We start from the raw sequence: 7,459 nt of genomic DNA, 5'->3' as shown, positions 1-7,459 counted from the left end.
GAAACCCTTTCTCTCCCACCGTCACCGCCAGAGCCCTGGACTTTCTCAAACGAACCCACCTACCCACTTCTAGGTTTATGCCATTGCAGTTGGAAAAGATGCTTGCATGATTTCCAACTTCTTAAATCTAGGGAGACTAGTTTTATGGCCTAATATGTGACACATTGTGGAGAATGTCCCATGTGCCCTTGAAAAGAATGGATATTCTGCTATTTTGTATGAAATAGTTTGTATATATCTAAGTCCATCTGGTCTAATGTGTCATTCAAAGCCACCACTTCCTTATTGATTTTCTGTCTGGATGATCTCTCCATTGATGTAAGTGGGGTGTTAAAGTCCCCTACTATTATCGTAGTACTGTCAATATCTCCCTCTGTATCTGTTAATATTTGCTTTATGTATTTAGGTTCTTCTAAACCAAAGGTTGGATTGATCCCTTTATCATTGTGTAAAGCCCTTCTTTGTCTATTGTTACCGTGTTTGTTTTAAAGTCATTTTGTATGATATATGCACTGCTACCCCAACTTTCTTTTCATTTTCATTTGTGTGGAATGTCTTTTTTCATCCCTTCACTTGCAGTGTGTGTCTTTTGGTCTGAATTGAGTCTCTTATAGGCAGCATATGGATAGGTCTTTTATTTTATTTTATTTTATTTTTTATCCTATGTTTTTTGAATGGGGCAGTTAGCCCATGTATATTTAAAGTAATTATCGATAGGTATGTACTATTGGCATTTTGCTGATTGTTTTTTGGTTGTTTTTGTAGTTCTTCTCTGTTCCTTGCTTCTTCTCTTGCTCCCTTCCTCTGTAATGAGATGACTTTCTTTTGTGTTATGCTTAGATTACTTTCTCTTTATTTTTTGTGTATCTATTATAGGATTTTGGTTTGTAGTTACCATGAAATTCATTCATATGGCAGTTTATTTAAGCTGATGGTTGCTTAAGTTTGAACGCATACTAAAAGCACTACGCTTTTACATTTCCTCCATGTAGCATGTATTTGATGCTGTATTTTCCTTTTCTAAAATTTTGTGTATTTCTTAACTAATTATTGTGATATAATGTATTTTTCTACTCTTGTCTTTTATACTTCATATTAGTTTTATGTTTTACTATACGTTTGTTTCTACCAGTGAGAGTTTTTCCTTCATAATTTTCTCACTTCTTACTACTTTTCTTTCCTCAGTACTTATGGCCTTTTCTTTTCTGCTTAAAGAAGTCCCTTTAACATTTCTCGTAAGGCTGGTTTCATGGTGATGAGCTCTTTTAACTTTTGTTTGTATGGGAACATTTCTATCTCTCTTTCAATTCTGAATCATGACCTTGGCAGGTAGAGTATTCTTGATTGTAGATTTTTTTCCTTTCAGCACCTTGAATATATCATGCCACTCTCTTCTGGCCTGCAAAATTTCTACTGAAAAATAAGCTGATAAGCTTATGGGTGTTTCCTTGTACATAACTAGCTACTCTCCTCTTGCTGCTTTTAAGATTCTCTCTATATTTTTAATTTTTGACATTTTAATTATGTGTTTTGATGTGGACCAGTTTGGGTTCATTGTGTTTGAGGCTCTCTATGATTCCTGGACCTGGATGTCTTTTTTATTTGCCATGTCAGGAAGATTTTTAGCCATTATTTCTTCAAATAAGTTTTCTGCTCTTTTCTCTCTTCTCCTTCTGGGACTCCTATCATGAGAATGTTAGTACACTTAATGTTGTTCCAGAGGTTCCTTAAGCAATCTTCATTTAAAAAAAAAAAATCTTTTTTTCTTTGTATTGTTCAGCTTGGATGATTTACACTACTCTGCCTTTTTTTTTTCTGAGAGAGAGAGAGAGAGAGAGAGAGAGAGATAGTGAGCACAGGGGAGGGGCAGAGGGGGAGAAGGAGAGAGAATCTTAAGCAGACTCCTTGCCCAGTGCAGAACCCAACACAGGGCTCAATCTCACAACCCTGAGATCATGACCTGAGCCAAAATCAAGTGTCAGGCACTCAACCAACTGAGCCACCCAGATGACCCTGCTACCCTGTCTTCCAGATCACTGACCCATTTTTCTGAATCCCCTAATCTACTATTGATTCCTTCTAGTGTATTTTTCATTTCAGTTATTATATTCTTCAGCTCTAATTGGTTCTTTTTTATATTTTCTATCTCTTTGTTGAAGTTCTCCAAGTGTTCATCCATTTTTCTTTCAAGTTCAGTAATCATTTTTATGACCATTACTTTGAACTCTTTATCAAGTAAATTGCCTATCTCAATTTTGTTTAGTTCTTTTTCAGAGGTTTTGTCTTGTTCTTTCTTTCTTATTTTTAAAATATATATTTTTTAAGATTTTATTTATTTATCAGAGAGAAAGAGACAGAGGCAGGCAGAGGGAGAAGCAGGCTCCTTGCTGAGCAAGGAGCCCGATGTGGGACTTGATCCCAGGACCATGGGATCCTGACCTGAGCCAAAGGCAGACGCTTAACCAACTGAGCCGCCCAGGCATCCCTGTCTTATTCTTTCATTTGGAACATATTCCTCTGTCTTCTTATTTTGCCCAACTCTTTGTGTTTCTTTCTATGCGTTAAGTAGATCAGCTATGCTTCCTGATGTTGAAGGAGTGGCTTTATGTGGAAGATATCCCATGGGGCCTAGAAGTGCAATCCCACCTGGTCCCCAGAACCAGGTGCATCAGATGTGTCCCCTGTGTGGGCTGCATGTGCCTCCTGCTGTGTCTGGGTGGTAACTGTTGTGGGCATGCTGGTGGGTGGGACTTTCCCCCACCCCAAGGGTGGGAAGTGGTTTGGAGGGGTGCCTGCTGGGGTGACAGGGTTCAACAGGGCTGGTCAGCAGGGGAATGCCAGAGTGGGTTGAGTATTGCTAGCAAGCTAATGAAGAGTGTCAGAACTGGCATCTACCTGTGTCAGGTTAGCTAGGCAGGAGGGTAAGAAAAATGTTTTCTACCAGTGCTTCCATTTCCCTAGAAAGTTCCTAGGATCCCTGCCTCTTCTGCACATGCCTTAAAATTAGTCAACAAATCTTCACATATAGCTCAAGCACTTTGCAAACTGTTGCCTCTGTGCTGGGTCTAGAAGAGAGTGTTTGTGTGTGGGCACGTTAAGAGAGGAGTCTTGGTTTCCTATATCTCTCTGGCTTTCTTGGAGTTCATCTGCATTGAGTTTCAAAGCTCTGGATTTAAGTGGGGATTTTCAAAGCCAGATGTTATGGGGGCTCATCTTCCTGATATAGGAACCCAGGGCAAGGGGTGCCCTATATGGGGTTTCAACCCCTCTCCTTAGGGAGAATTTCCATGCCTGTGAAATCACTTCCTTTTGTGGGTTACTGTACCTGCAAGTGTGGCTGCATCTCTGCCCTTCCTACCCTTCTCAATGTGGCTTTTTCTATATATCTTTGGCTGTGGAGGAACTATTCTGCTAGTTTGGGAGTCATTTTTCTTTTAAAGATTTTATTTATTTATTTGACAGAGAGAGACACAGCGAGAGAGGGAACACAAGCAGGGGGAGTGGGAGAGGGAGAAGCAGGCTTCCCGCGGAGCAGGGAGCCTGATGTGGGGCTTGATCCCAGGACCCCGGGATCATGACCTGAGCCAAAGGCAGACGCTTAACGACTGAGCCACCCAGGTGCTTTTGGGGTCATTCTTAGAGAGACTTGCTCTATATGTAGTTGCAGCCTTGGTGTGTCCAGGGGAAAAAATGAACTCAGGACCCTCCTATTCTGCCATCTTGATCCTGATACCAATGTGCACATTAAATACCTTACACTTTTATCTGTCAACAAAGCTGAAATTAAAAGGAGAACAAACATTTTTCTGGCTTCTCATGGAAAACTGGAAGATGTGGAATGTAGAAACTGTGGGGTTGCATTCCTGTGGGTTTGGAACTAAATAGCAGCCATCCTTTTTAGAAAGAACATGCCATGTCACCACTCACAAACACTTTGTCCACACAACTCAGTTATACCCCCTGTCTGGCCCTCATAGGCATTTTCTTTGAGGTGCTGCTTAAAACAAAGAGAACTGGCTCTCGTGTAAAGGGTAGATAAAAATAATTTTAACCTTCTTTTGAATTCCTGCAAAGTGAATATCAAGGTACAAATTAGTAGCTCCCATTTCCTCCCCTCCCCCAAAAAACACAAACAAAAACTGACTTCAGTAATATGTTGCTATATTGTGGAAGTATATAAAAGATGTTAATATATGAAAAGTAAAATGACAATACAGTGATCCAAGTATGATGAAAGGCTGTACTTCTAGTCAAAGAAATCACTGGTACAAGACACCAAAATGAAGAGATTGATAAAGATACCAGTTTGTTTTCTGTTTGCTGGAAAGTCAAAAAACATCAAGCAAAAATCATATGAGGATGCTAATTTTAATAATAGAGAAACTTTAGGGAGAAGTTATTTTAACTTTTCACTTTAATCCTGAAGTAAAGTCCACAATGGTTTATTACTTATTTCTCTTAACTGGAATTTCAGCAGGGTATTCTGAATTGTGTGTCTGTTCTATCATTTCAGTTCTCTGGGATTTTATAATTATGTAAGGCAACAAGAAATGCATAATGAATAGTCAGCCCTTTTATTGTTTATTCAAAAAAAATTACTTAACATATATGCCAGGCACTTTGTTTGGTTCTACAATTCAGAGATGAATAAGACAAACTGCCCTTAAGTTGCTTATATGGGTTAGTGAGTAACCCCACATGCACACACAAAATCTTAAAAAATATAATACAATGGGGTGTTTAATCCCATATGTTCTGTCAACAGGTATTAATAACTTACTCATCGACAATGCCAAAAATCAAGAACAAATACCTTAAAATAGCTTAAATCAGTTCTATAGAATTAACTTTCTAGCAATGGTAAACCCCAAGGTAGAAAATGGCTTCTCCATACAAAGTATTATGGGGTAAATTGGGACAGAAGCATCACAAATTGTAAAAGAGAATTAAGGTGAAATTTAAATTTTTGAGTGTTGGGATGCTTGGAATTATAGAATGTTCTAGATTCTAGTAATAGAAAGAGGGGAAATAAAGGTGCCAACAGGAAGAATTTCCACATAAATGTTTCTGGTAAATTGCCTTAAAGAGATTTTAGAAGATAAGGGTCTGAATCTTCATACGTCTAGTAATTTATGTTATATATTTTTTCATTCTAAATAAATATGAACTTTTACCTTAACTTTGCTTTTATAAATTTGTACTCTTTTTTTTTTTTTTTTAGATTCTCTTTATTTATTTGAGAGAAAGGAGAGGGGAGGAGCACGGGGAGAGGGGCAAACAGACTCCACGTTACAGACTCCATTCTGAGCATGGAGTCCAACGTGGGGCTTGATCCCACGACTCTGAGATCATGATCTGAGCTGAAATCAAGAGTCAGATGCTTAACTGACTGAGCCACCCAGGTGCCCCTGTATTCTTTTTCTTAAGGAGCCCAATTCTTTCCCTTATTGTGTTAGCTTCAGATCTCACAAAATTTGGATCTGCCCAGTTTTCTGGGAATCACAGTAAGATTCGGTTTGATGGAAAGACTCTAACAGGTTCAATTAGAGGAAATAAAGTAGTTTTTGTTTGTTTGTTTTAATGGAAAGAATACAGAAAGTTATTCTGTGTGGAGACTTCCATACAAATTAAGACAAATGCATTTTCCTTCCTGGTAGCAGCTTTGCAGGCTTCCTCAAGGTCTTCATTTGGGACATAGGTTGCTGATGCATGGTGAAGACATGTCAGGTAGAATATGCCACCCCAAAATGTGCCTGTTCAGCATAAGGATTATTTTGAGAAACAGTATTCACAGGAAAAGCTCTGAAAACACAGTAAGCTACTCTTTTATAAGGAAACTTACATTTATAAAGGAAATCTCCATTTGTGAGAGTGTTTCCCTCTCTGTACCAGGAAGGGAAGGATGACTAAGTCACAGAAAAATCTTATTTATAAACACCGACTTAAATTTGCATAACAAATCTTACCCCTATTTACCAGTTGCTTTTCCTGGTAAATAGCTGCCTCACCCAATACCTTTCTTCTATTGTCTTTAGTTGAAGATGGTATTTGAACTGGAATTCTAATCCACCTTGGCTAGTTACTCATTTTTCCCTGGGTATCTCCCATGTATACATGAGATATACATGTTAATAAACTTCTGTTTGCCTCTTGTTAATTGCATTACAGGAGTCTTAACAAGTTATTCAGATGGGAAGATGGAATAATTTTTCTTTTTCCACCGAGAAGACTCCTTTGCCATTTTCAGTCCCAATTCATTGTTTTCAGAGACTCTGAAGTGTCTGCCCGCTGGCCAGTTTCAAGTGCAGAGAAAAGCCTAGGGTGTAGCTGAAAACTCCTTCTGGACCTGGGGGATCTGGGAAGTTCATTCTCAGGTATCCCAGGTATTTGATCAGAACTAGATGTCCCCGAAGGCCTGTGTCCTCAATTCACTTCTATGTGGTTTGAATTATAAGATTGGTCTGAGGACCATAATAAAAAAATTCCCTACATTTTTTTTCAAGTATAATAAGATTTTTATGCTGGAGCAGGAAGCTTTTTGAACACTTTATTATTTTTTTTAAAGATTTTATTTATTTATTTGACAGAGAGAAACACAGCGAGAGAGGGAACACAAACGGGGGTGGGGGGTAGGAGAGGGAGAAGCAGGCTTCCTGCCGAGCAGGGAGCCTGATGCGGGGCTCAATCCCAGGACCCTGGGATCATGACCTGAGCTGAAGGCAGATACTTAACCGAATGAGCCACCCAGGTGCCCCTTGAACACTTTAATGAGAGCAGAAAAGGTGTTATTTTAAACTGCAGGCTGAATGGCAACCTGCCTGCTTATCTATGATCTCTTTTCCTTTTCAAATCCCTGCCAAATTGTTTATGACATGAGGGAGAAAATGAGAGTCCATGAACTTTGGAGGAGGTTTGCCTTTCCAGCAGAACTGGGACAAAGGTGACTAAACTTCCAGGGGGGTATTCTAGCAAATGGATGACTTAGTTCACTTCTGAACCCAGAACAGACTTATTACTCTAATATAATCTTCCCTGGGGAAGGCCTGATGATCTCAGAAATGCTGGCAGCTTTAGGGAGGCCTTTGCATTGTTGAGTTAAACTGATGCCATTTCATTGGGTTAGATGAGAACTCATTCCAGTGTCCCTTCACACCCAGGGTAACTTGAGCATCAACTTCATGCCTCAAGAGAGACCTGAGTTTGCCTGCTTATCTTCCCACTGGAAAAGAAACTTCTGTTTTAACTGAATTATTTGAAATCCATTTCTGGATTGGCCTACACAGATCCTGAGGTAACCCATGTGCCCTGGTATAAGGAGGCAAAGAAATGGCAGAGATTTTTTTAAGGAACTCAGGAAGACCAAAACATCAGAATAGAGAGCTGCTACTAAAACAGAATTAACAGTAGTAACAGAAGCATGCTATGCTTGAGGAATGAAAATTCTAAAGGAAATAAGGCT

The sequence above is a fragment of the Eumetopias jubatus genome, unplaced genomic scaffold (genome assembly GCF_037043125.1).
Source record: "Eumetopias jubatus isolate StellerSeaLion01/CBP00866 unplaced genomic scaffold, mEumJub1_p1.0 scaffold_2, whole genome shotgun sequence".
In the NCBI taxonomy this organism is placed as follows: Eukaryota; Metazoa; Chordata; class Mammalia; order Carnivora; family Otariidae; genus Eumetopias; species Eumetopias jubatus.
The sequence above is the reverse complement of the archived record's forward strand: the minus strand, read 5'-3'. Positions refer to the sequence as shown.